Source organism: Ostrea edulis, chromosome 6 (assembly GCF_947568905.1).
Source record: "Ostrea edulis chromosome 6, xbOstEdul1.1, whole genome shotgun sequence".
Classification (NCBI taxonomy): domain Eukaryota; kingdom Metazoa; phylum Mollusca; class Bivalvia; order Ostreida; family Ostreidae; genus Ostrea; species Ostrea edulis.
This window is the reverse complement of record NC_079169.1, coordinates 11,795,805-11,807,946: the sequence shown is the minus strand read 5'-3', so window position 1 is coordinate 11,807,946 and position 12,142 is coordinate 11,795,805. Positions and strand designations below refer to the sequence as shown.

At 36.2% G+C, this 12,142-nt stretch overlaps 1 pseudogene; it reads left to right on the top strand.

The window, feature by feature from the left end:
- Positions 1–11,643, top strand: part of LOC125650196 (uncharacterized) — a 42,507-nt pseudogene extending 30,864 nt beyond the window's left edge.
- Positions 11,644–12,142: the final 499 nt, after the last annotated feature.

Genomic DNA, 12,142 nt, shown 5'->3' with positions numbered 1-12,142 from the left:
ACGATTATTGCTGGTTTTTTTAGGTCAATGTAAAACTTATACGGTACCCATTTTGATGCACCAGATGCGCATTTCGACAAATAATGTCTCTTCAGTGATGCTCAACCGAAATGTTTGAAATCCGAAATAACAATGAAGTTTTAGAGCTATTATAGCCAAAAATAAGCGTGCCAAAAAAAGGGTGGAGTCAAATTTGTCTAAGGATAAGAGCTGTGCATGAGGGAGATAATCCTTAATTTTGAAATGAATTTCTAAATTTTATAACAGCAATTAAATATACATCCGTATTTTCAAGCTAGTAACGAAGTACTTAGCTACTGGGCTGTAGAGACCCTCGGGGACTAACAGTCCACCAGCAGAGGCCTCGACTCAGGGGTCATAATGTAAAATTTATACGGTACCAATTTTGATTTAGCCACCTTCGAAGTACAATATTCACTTCAATGAATATTGTACTCCTCAGGAGGCTTATTCATCGTATTGGCGTAAAAAAAAAAAACCAGCAATAATTGTTTATTATTTCAGCTTCTCCATCGTCAACTTCCCATATTCATGTAGCAATATTCCATTATCACAGGCATATAGTTTTTATATCTCACTGATTCGATACGCAAGAGCTTGTTCTGCGTATAGTCAGTTTTTAAATTGAGGTAAGCTACTGACAAACAAGTTGATGGTACAATGTACAGGGGTTTCAACAGTTTCGATTGAAGTCAGCATTTCGCAAAATCTATGGTCGTTATAACGATCTAGTTCGTCAATACAACCTATCATTGGGTCAAATACTGTCTGACGTGTTTCATACCGATTGTTAGGCCGTTCCTGGTACACTGATTTTGACTACCGATAACTCTGTTTACCTTATCAGGATAAAGGACTCACGGCGGGTGTGACCGGTCGACAGGGGATGCTTACTCCTCCTAGGCACCTGATCCCCCACCTCTGGTGTGTCCAGGGTTCCGTGTTTGCCCGACTATTTTGTATTGCTTATAGGAGTTATCATCTTCACAAGTCAAGGATTATTGATTCGTTACCTCGCACTAACCCTTGACATCAGTCGCTATTTAAAAGTTGGGCTCGAGAAAAAGGATGACGCAATACGCTAAAATAAATCAGCCAATGGGATTTCTTGTTTCAGATGAAAGTTTGGTAAGGGAATAAACAGAAAGTAAAAAAAAATGGCGTCCGTTGACGAAAAGATATGTGAAAAACATCAAATCGATCATTTGACTGAAAACCAAAAGCTTTCGATATCATGTATCAGAGAAGAAAAAGGTGTTTTTATTGGAACTAAAACCGGCAGTGGTAAATCGCTATCTTACGAAGTTGTTCCCATTATTTTGGAGGAAAATGCAGTGACGCTGATAGTCGCCCCACTTTTCAACATCATTGCGTGTTAAATTATTTCGTAACGCAATCAATAATTAATATTTTTCGTCCTTTAATTGTTGTAGTTTATTATTTAGTTCATAGTCAATTTTAGACAACTTGTTTAATTTGTTAAAACATAGTCGACAAACGTACTTCGACAATCCATCATTTTCATTCGGCTCATACCCCAAAACCTCGTCTAATTGTTTTTCAAGCAAAACGAACTCCCGAAAATCAATCGACGGTATCTGTCTTGTACTAATTGGCCACAAATTCTACACCATAATGCCGTCGCCATGCGTGTTTACTGTTTAGTTTTGTTTTCAACCGGTTATAAAAGCCGTTGTCTGATTGGTTTGCGCTTCAGGCTGCAAACCAATCATATGCTTCTTCTCGAGCCCAACTTTTAAATAGCGACTGATGTCAAGGGTTAGTGCGAGGTAACGAATCAATAACTCTTGACTTGTGAAGATGAGGAGTTGTGAGATTGATCCCTCCCTGTTCGTTATCTTCGCCTTTTCATTGAGAAGAATATATATAATCTTGCAAATGAAAATTTCATATTAATCAATTCATTCTCAGAACAGCCAAGTAAAAATGCTTTCTTATCTGTGACAATATTAAATGTAAAAGATTATATATGTAGGAGTTATGAGATTGATCACTGTTCGTTATCTTCACCTTGTACATATATATATATAAAGCATGTATAAACCGATAGATAAAAAGAATTTCTGCATTTTTTCACACTCATATGAAATATGCTTTAGTATTTCTTTTTCTCGAACACAAAAACAACACATGTTATGATCGATTAATTTTTTAAAAAATTTCAAAAAAGTATTTGTAGTTAATATTCTTTGATATATTCTATATTATAGCCACTATTTTTCTATCATTTGTAAATTTAAATAGATTTTTCCATTCTTGGTTTGTAATTGCAATCTTTTCGTTCCATTTCTTTTGACCTGTTGGTGTTTCACCACTGTAATTCAAAATTTTGTATATTATTTTTTCCAGCATTAGCAAAGACAAGTGGTAAAATATGTTATGGCATAATAGGCTCATATTGTTTGCTCCAATGATACAGAGCAACATGTTTACAATGTTTCTTAACTGCTTGTTATACACTAAAACTTCTAAAAAGTTTGTTTGCACCACACCATAAATATTTGTAAATTGATGATATGATAAAAATGTTCCATTTTCATTTAAAATGAGTTTACCAAAAATGTCATTTTCATACCATGATTTAAAAAAAACCAACATATGTTTATTATTTACATGTACTTGCATATTGTCATTATACCACATTACACTTTTACATATTTCTTTAGTTGCGTTGTTTTTATCAAAACATATGCAGAGTTTTTTGCAGGATTTATGCAAGCTGAAGATAACGAACAGTGATCAATCTCATTACTCCTATAAGCAATACAAAATAGATAGTTGGGCAAACAGTGACCCCTGGACACCAGAGGTGGGGTCAGGTGCCTAGGAGGAGTAAACATCATCCCCTGTTGACCGGTCACACCCGCCGTGAGCCCTATATCCCGAAATCAATCCAGAAATGACTGTTAAAGGTTGTAATTTTTAATGCAAAGATTGGCCCTAATTTAATTATTTTGTAAAGATCTATGTTTGCTCCCAAAATCTTCTGCCACTTTGGTGCATTTGTAGTTCGTAACAATTTTTTGACCCATGGAATTGTCATACTTGTATCGAAGTTTTCAATATTTACCACTTTTAAACCTCCATCTATGTATTCTTGAGCAACTACTTTTTTCTTTATCTTATTCACAGCGCTTTCCCATACAAAATCGAAAAAATTATTTATCATAATGTCTTTTGTTGAAATGAATAAATGTACTACTGTGGAGATTGCTAAGGACTTAACAACCGTTATTCGCCATATTGGTCTTCTTTTCCATTGATTTAATAAAAGTTGGATAGACAAAACCTTTTTGTTATAATTTGCTTTAACCATTTGTACCAAATAAATATCAATTCAATTCCATGGACTTGAAATGTCTTACTTCCCCAAACCAACTCAGTGTTATCCACTATCTTTTCCACACTAAACCTTTTGCTACCGATCCATATCATAGAAGTTTGAAATCCTGAATCTCTTGTAGTGTTATTTCCAATGATACTTTTGAACCATCAAGGAAAATAGAAGTGTCATCTGCAAATTATTTTATGAGAAACATTTCATTGTGTATACCATGAATTTGTTTGTTACTTCGTATTTTGATCGCTAGAATTTCCGCACATAGTAAACATAAATAACGAGATATTGGGTCTCCTTGTCTACAGTCATTCCCATTCAAAAATCATCTTGATAAATTCCCACCTTGGTGTATTGTCATAGTATTTGTGTAAATTATCTTGAACCATTTTTGTATGCCCTGTCCAAAATTTAAAAAGCGTAGTACATTAAAAAAATAAAACCCAAGATATTGTTTCAAATGCTTTTTCAAAATCAATAAGCAGGGTCACACCTGGAATATTTTTGGAGTATGACATAATATCATATAATCATCCTTGTATTTTCTGATATATTTCTCCCTGATATGAAACCATTTTGATCCCCATTTATCAACTTAGGTCAAACTTTCTTCTATTGGCTATACATCCTGACCCAAGTTTATAGACTATTTAATGAAATAGGCCCTCAGTTCTTCAAGTATTGTTTAGGCTTGTTTGGCTTTGGAAGCCAGGCGTTAACACCCTATCTCTGAGTGATGGATAATTTACCATTTACTAATGAATAATTCAAAGATCGTAAGACAAATTGACCTACTCCCAAAAAACAAAACCTTGAGAAATTCGGTTCTAAAACCATCGCTACCTGGGCTAGAGTCATTATTCATTCTTTTCAAATTATCAGTGTCACTATATGTGATTTCCCCCTCTAATATTTGGCTTTCTACAAAAGACAGTTTTCTTATTTCACATGTTATCATTCTCCCATGCCCTTTTATTCCCCTCGGTATTTTTATTCTTGTATAAATCTTCATAATAATCACATACCATTTCTAATATTTCTTTTTGACTGATAATAGTATAACCGTCATCCCTCTCGATTCTTTTGAATTGTTATATTAATATAATTTCTTTTCTCGAAATGACAGAAATCGTTACTAGGATTTTTACCTTCTTCAATCCTTTGGCCTTTGATCTCATCCTAGTGCAAGGTGAAGATAACGAACAGTGATCAATCTCAAAACTCCTACAAGCAATACAAAATAGATAGTTGGGCAAACACGGACCCCTGGACACATCAGAGGTGGGATCAGGTGCCTAGGAGGAGTAAGCATCCCCTGTCCCTTTAATTAATTTAATCGAATAGTTTCTAGTTCTTTCTTTGCATTTTCTAGATCATGTGCATATAGAAGACATTGCTCTTCTAACTGTTATACATGTGTATAGTCTTTGATAATTCCACCTATCTTTGGTTTTTACTTTTTTTAAGATATGAAAGAAAGGATATAGACTGCCCTCTTAATTCCATTTAAAGAACTTGCAAGAATAATTGATCATTAATCTTGAAGCAAATTTCTTTGTCAGTTATATTATTCATATTATCAAATACATACTCTGGAATCGCGTACTGCTTTTTCGTGTTACCAATTGTGCAAGTTCACATTCCAGGATCCCGTGGGGTTCCGGGTTAGAATAGGTCCTCAGAACCCCTTATTTGTCGTAAGAGACGATTAAATGGGGCGGTCCGTCGGATGAGATCGCAAAAACCGAGGTCCTGTGTCACAGCAGGTGTTGCACTATAAAGATCCCTCCCTGCTCAATGGCCGGGAGGACCGAGCTTAGGCCTTAATTTTGCACCCTTCAGCGACAATTGTGACATCTCCATACGAGTTAAATATTCTCGAAAGGGACCTTAAACAGTCTAAATCAATCAATCCAAAAAACTGGGCGCCACCAGATAACTGAGAAATTGTTGAATGAGGCGGAAAACATCAATCAATCACATTCCAGGACGTTGCTCCAATAAGTACCTACAACCACTCCAGCCCCACCCCGAAATATCTCGTCACTTATAGAAGCAGTATAAACAAACGGTGATTTAGTGAATGAAAATAAATATAAGAATTGAATAGCACGTTTGAGCTAGCTCGATTCAAAGAATTTGCCTCAAATCCAAACTCGTCCATATTGACCTTGAACAGCCAAAAAGTGCTGTTCAATTCTTAAATTACATAACTATCAACATGGTGTCAAGTTTATGGCTGCTTTTAGAGCGAACATTTCATTTCTTTTTACTTGCACCTAAGGGGCCTCCGTGGCCGAGTGGTTAGAGCATCGTGCTCAAAATCACACGGCCTCTCATCTCTGGTCAACGCGGCTTCCAATCCCGCTCGCGTCGGTAAGTGAGAAAGTTTCCCAGTTTACTTTCGGAAGGTCGGTGGTCTCTATTACCCAGGTACATTGCATCTGGGTTTTCTCTCCACCAATGGGCGCCACCAGACACTTGTAACTGACAACTTGTTGAGTGTGGCGTAAAACAGCCAAACAATCAATCAATACATGCACCTAAAGTGATTTATCATTAACCTATCCTGAACTGTTGAATGCTTTTAACATATTCTAGATTAAGACGGACACCGTGGCTACAAGCACGATTTTGGGAGCAGGATTTTATGTAAATATAAAGGAAATCCTGTATTTAAACCTACTTATTCATGTAAAACGTACACGGTACCAAATTTGATGCACCAGATGCGCATTTCGACAAATAATGTCTCTTCAGTGATACTCAACTGAAATTTTCGACATCCGAAATAACAATGAAGTTTTAGAGCTAGTTAGGGAAAACAGAGTGCCTTTATTTCTATAGCAAAATCAATTTAACTCATGCCGTTTAAAGTATGTAGGTAATATAAAGAATTGATATTAGACACATCGATTCGATAGTTTTTTGTAACAATTGTCTGAAAACATTTTACCTTGTAATATATTGTCATCTTGTCAAAGCGTGTTAGAGGAATATTTGTCCAACATCAAATACTATTATTTTAAAGGACACAACGCATGTTTCTAAACTTTTTCATTTTTTCAGCAAAATTAACTCTTTTTATGCCTAAAACTACTTTAAATGTGTTTTAAATGAAATATTTTGCGTAGTTTTCGAGTTTGAAAGCGATGAAATTCAAATCTTGCGATATGCATATTTTCTTTCGCTTGTTTACGTGCCATTTTGTGTGACGTCATATGCGCCCTCGGGTTTGAAAACATCTATTAGCCATTTCATAAACAGATTAGATTTAATCGACAAAAAACCAATTGTCACGTTAACGGCTTGTAAATAATAATGCATTAAGATGTTTTGTGCCGTGCTCGGGTGTACTAGTTGTCGGTAGAAAGGATTTAGACTGAGTATTTTTCAATTTTTCGAAGGAAGGTACGAGAAAAAAGACGTGGATAATTTTTTTGTTGGAGCAAGAACTTTACCTTAAAAAACACACCCAGTCACCTTTTCAAACATCACTTGGACAGAGACCCTGATAAACTGCGAGAAAAAGGATATATCGAAGCTATAAGCACTGGTAGGCCTATAGCATACATTGTTTTGCTCTTCAAATTCAATACACACTCGGATCAACTGACTTTCACCTTGTAACAACATATATCGACGATACAATGTAACTTCTACCAACTGGTAGATTTACAACAACAAAAAATAAAGATACAAAATAATTGAACTTTTAATTATACAAATAATAGAATATTGTATTTCCTAACTTTAAATTGAATTATAAAATTGTTTCTTTATTCACAGGAGTCCGCAATTTTATCAGTAAAGTAGAAATATATGAGAAATGGGCATAAATACTACCACTGAGCTTCGCGAGTGTAGCGAGCTCGCTACTGAGCTTCGCGAGTGTAGCGAGCTCGCTACACTCGCGAAGCTCAGTGGTAGTATTTATGCCCATTTCTCATATATTTCTACTTTATTGATAAAATTGCCGACTCCTGTGCTTTATTGAACTCGTAGCATCTTGAGTGCGTCAGTAGGCTATAACGCCGTGCTCCCACTTCGTACTTCCTAAAGACGTGCAGATCACAATCTCAAAAATAGTAATAAGATTGCTTTATCAAAATAAAATAATGTGATTACCACTTTAAATTTGAATATTTTTATTGATTTGTGTGTGTGTTGTCTTTTTCTTTCTTTCCGAAATGCACGCTTGGCATAGGGCCTAGTTGTCAACAATTTAACGTATCATAATTTGTCTAATCCAAAAATAAATAATGATTGCACTGTTTATTTTAGAAAAACAGCGCCAATTACAGATGTATAAAGGAATAACATCCCCAAACAGTTTGTAGACAGCGACCCATATAAACATTATTTACTCACAATTTTGCCGATTTCATACACGCTTTACTCGCTTTATTTGGGTATTTACATCGTTATATGTGTGCACTGGTGGCGAACACATATAAAACTCGGACAATTTATCAACATCGATTTAAATGTTGCCCGTGGTAAATTAATTAGGCCCCTAAAAGTTGAGTTTTTAATAATATCTCGCAGTACTTTCACAATCCGAAGGGCGCATGTGACGTCACTGTACCACGTGACTACCTACCTAATTAAATTGACTTTTTGAAATCGGGGCTTAGATTTAAGTCTGTATTGTGGTTAATTGTCGCAAAATTTCGGCGAACGAACTATTAGAATTAATTACTATAAGCATAAAGAAGACAAAATGCATGTAATATTGTATACTTTGAAAACATGAGATATGATATTTAATTTGTATCTGGCGTGACAATAGTAGTGAAATTATTTTTGACTATTTCAGCCTTTGTGTGGAGTGAAACCTGCCCCAGCGGCGGCATCAGCGAATGCATCCATACCTCGTGTGGGAATGACGCTGCGCTTCACTGTATTGATGGTCTCTGCACGTGTACAGTAGCCTCTCAGAGGAGTAAGTACCAGGGGCATTGGATTTTTCTATAGAAATATAACAACACATAACATTTATGTGACTGATCACTGTTCGTTATCTTCACCTTCATTTAGCTATGGGTGTTATCGATGCACTAGACCCTAGAGTAGGGTGTTATTTGTGTTGTAGAACCTACATATACATGTAATGGTGTGATGGTATTTGTGTAATAATTCCATGGGTGGAGTGCTATTGATACTGTAGATCCTCGAAATGGGATGTTGGTATTTTAGATCCTAGGAGGATAGCTTTATTGGTATTATCAATCTTTGGAGCGGTGTGTTATGGGTATTATCAATCCTAAAAGTGGGATAATTGTATTTAGATCCTAAAAGTGAAGTGTTAACGGTGTTTTAGATCCTAAGAGTAGGGTGTTAATGATGCTGTAAATCTTTGAAGTGGGGTATTGCTGATGCTGTAGATGGTGAGATCTTAAGAAAGGATTGGTACTGTAAATCCAAGGAGTGGCGTGTTACGGGTGATCTATATTCTACGAATGGGGCATTAATGGTGATGTAGATCATAGAGGTGCTGTAGATCTTAGGAAATGGGTGCTTTAGATCCTAGGAGTGGGGTATTACTGATGCTCGATCCTGGGATGCCATTTACTGTTTCTTCACTAGTAGGATGCCATTTACTGTTTCTTCACTTACTAGGAGGATATATATGGCTGAAGATCCTAAAGTTGTGCGTGCCCAGTAGTCGTGCTACATTTTGTTTGTTGTCATAATTGGGGCGCGTGCCCAAATATTACGTCACGAGCAGCTAATTTTCGAAGATAAAAGAAGAGAGCGTCTGTATTTTTACTCAAAGTGAAATATGCGGGGGAAAAACAAGTAGGAATGATAAAAATACAATTATAAACCCAAATATCGGCCATTTTATTAATGCCCCCCCCCCCCCCCTGTCTGTGAAAGTATATGTTAATCATACTGAACCGCAACCTGTGGACATACCAAGCACATGGCTAATTGGCACAACCCAAGGTGAAGGTTACCACGTAGTTTGGATTGTTTACGAGGCCAAATATTTTATTTGTTGGTGTATTGAAAATTTGGTAGTCCTTTTTTTATTTGGAAGGTTGTTTAAGACGTAGGGAATTAGTGTGTAGTAATTGTGATTAAAGAATAATACTTTTATTCATAAATTTCATCGATTTAATTTATTAATATGCTCTAATAATGTACACTAATCTACCATATATATTAAAATATTACATCTATGAATAAATCAAACTTCTCCAATTCTAAGAGTATTAATTAAAAATTACTTATCAATGCCTATCTGGCTGTCAAGGATAGGAGTATTAGTGTCCGTAAGGCAGCGAGGAAATATAGTGTCCCGTCCAAACTCTTCGTGACTGTGTGAAAGGGAAAGTTGATATGGAGAAGGTCACTATGGGACCAGCACCTGTATTAGGACAGAAAGAAGCCATGCTAGTGTCCCACTTGAAGGAAATGGCAGCACTGGGGTATGGATACATACGACAAGAAGTGACTAACATTGCATCAGATTATGCTATTCAACTTGGTAAAAAGACTAACCAACATAACCCCCCCCCCCCCCCCCCACGCGTAAATGGTTTAGAGGATTGTTGAAGCGGTGGCCAGATTTGAAGGTTGTAAAGCCAAGAGCCTTAGAGTACCAACAAGCAAAATAAGGAAATGTGAAGAAGTACTTTGACGAACTTTCAACTATTCTTAAGAAATACAGTTTATTGGACAAATCCCATAGAATATTCAACATTGATGAGAAAGGAATTGCCCTTAATCAGGCGCCTCCTCATGTAGTATCTGGCACCGTACAAACTCCACAGGCAGTTACAACAGAAAAATCCTCTACAGTCACTATATTAGGATGTGGTAGTGCCTCGGGGGTTGCCATTCCACCATACTTTGTATTTCTTGGAATGCGCATGAGGACAGTTGATGAAAGGCGCAACACCTGGACCAACTGGTGATATATCAGAGAGTGGTTGGTCTAACTCTGTTATTTTCCTGCAATAGCTACAGAACCACTTCCTTCAACATGTTCCCAGTGGATTGAATGAACCAGTTTTGTTGTTGTTGGATGGACACACAAGTCCCATCTTTATGTTGCTACGGTGGAATTGTCCAAGGAACACAATGTTATACTCCATGTATTGCCAGCACACACGTCATATTCTTCAACCCATGGATGTTGGTTGTTATGGTCCCCTCCAGAAAATCTATAACAATTTGTGTCATAAACAGATGAGAGAAACATCAACAGTTATATTGAAGCAGGATATCTGTTCGCTAGCATGTCCTGCATATACGAAAGCTCTTTCAGCAGAAAACCTTCAGTCTGTCTTCCGCAAGTGTGGGATATACCCATTTAATGCTGATGTAGTTCCAGCAGAAGCCATGACACCTTCATGTGCAATCCTGACGGTCACTCATGAAGAAAAATGGCAAGGGCTGATGAGAATGATAATGAAGTTATAGTTGAGAACAATAGTCTTTTTTTTTTTTGCTGAACTCACGAGGGAGTTTGTCCATGTAAAATATGAAGGATCGAGGGCTAAAGAACCACGCAATACTCTCAGCAAGATAACATCAGGCAGAGCAATTACTGAGCTTGAATTGTCCGATAAACTTAAAGAGCATGTTTCATCCAGTAAGTAATATATACAGGAAAACGACCCGCAAATGCAAGGAATAAGAAAACTTCATGTCGGACTAACAATGACTCTCAGGAACCTGGACCTTCCTACATGGGCCTAAAGAGTAGTAAGAAAATCAACACTTCTCATCATACTAAGGATCATTCTATGGAACCTGGGCCAACAAACGGATATCTTTTATCCGAAGATGTTTCCATTTCCGATGAACAACTGCTGTATTTGTAAAAAGTACACACCTGAGGCCGTCCGACAATTTTTGTGAAGTGGGTGCAATGTGATATGTGCAGACATTGGGTTCACTTAAACTACTGCACTGATATCAGAGTGATTCGTATTGGTGATCAATATAAATGCCCCCTCTGTAAATAGAGTAAACTTATGTACTTTTGAAATTTGTATATTACCAAGTTTTGAACAGTTTCATTATTCGAAATATAGTTGACTTTGATGTTATTTTGATGCCTATCATATTTATTCTGTTGTGAAATTTATGGTATTTTGAGTTTCATATTGAAATTCATCAAACTATGAAATGCAATCAGTTTAATGAAATATTTAATTTCCATTAGCTGTATATAGTAAGTGTAAATGCATAAAACGAATGTGATATTTAAGAAATGAATGAAAAAAGTTACCACACACTAAAAATGTGTTTTTCTTGGCCTCATTTTACTGTTACATCCGGGTGCACGACTACTGGTCCTAAACAAATATGGCTGACGTTGAACTCCACTTGCTTTATGTCTCAATAATAAACATGATAAGCCGCTTTGAAATATTTTGAATAAAGAGAAAGTAATATTATAACATGGTAAGTCAAAATATCATGTGAAATAAGCTAATATTTCGTTTAACTGTTTCTTGAAACGGATACTCTCTTAAACGCACGACTACTGGGTACTCGAGGGTACATACAAACACTGTACCTATTCTAGTTTACTCAAGAATAAATATAAAAGGTGAATTTTCTCGAAATTGTTGTGTGTAAAAGTTACAACCCTGACTAGTTTGTCTCTTAGTCTTAGGATCACGTGACAAAACATACTTTTTTATAATTGTTTCGAATTATATTCTAGAATTATAGATTCTTTATTCTGTCAATATACGTGTGTAAATTAAGTTGCATTTCGAGATTTTAAAACTTTGGTAT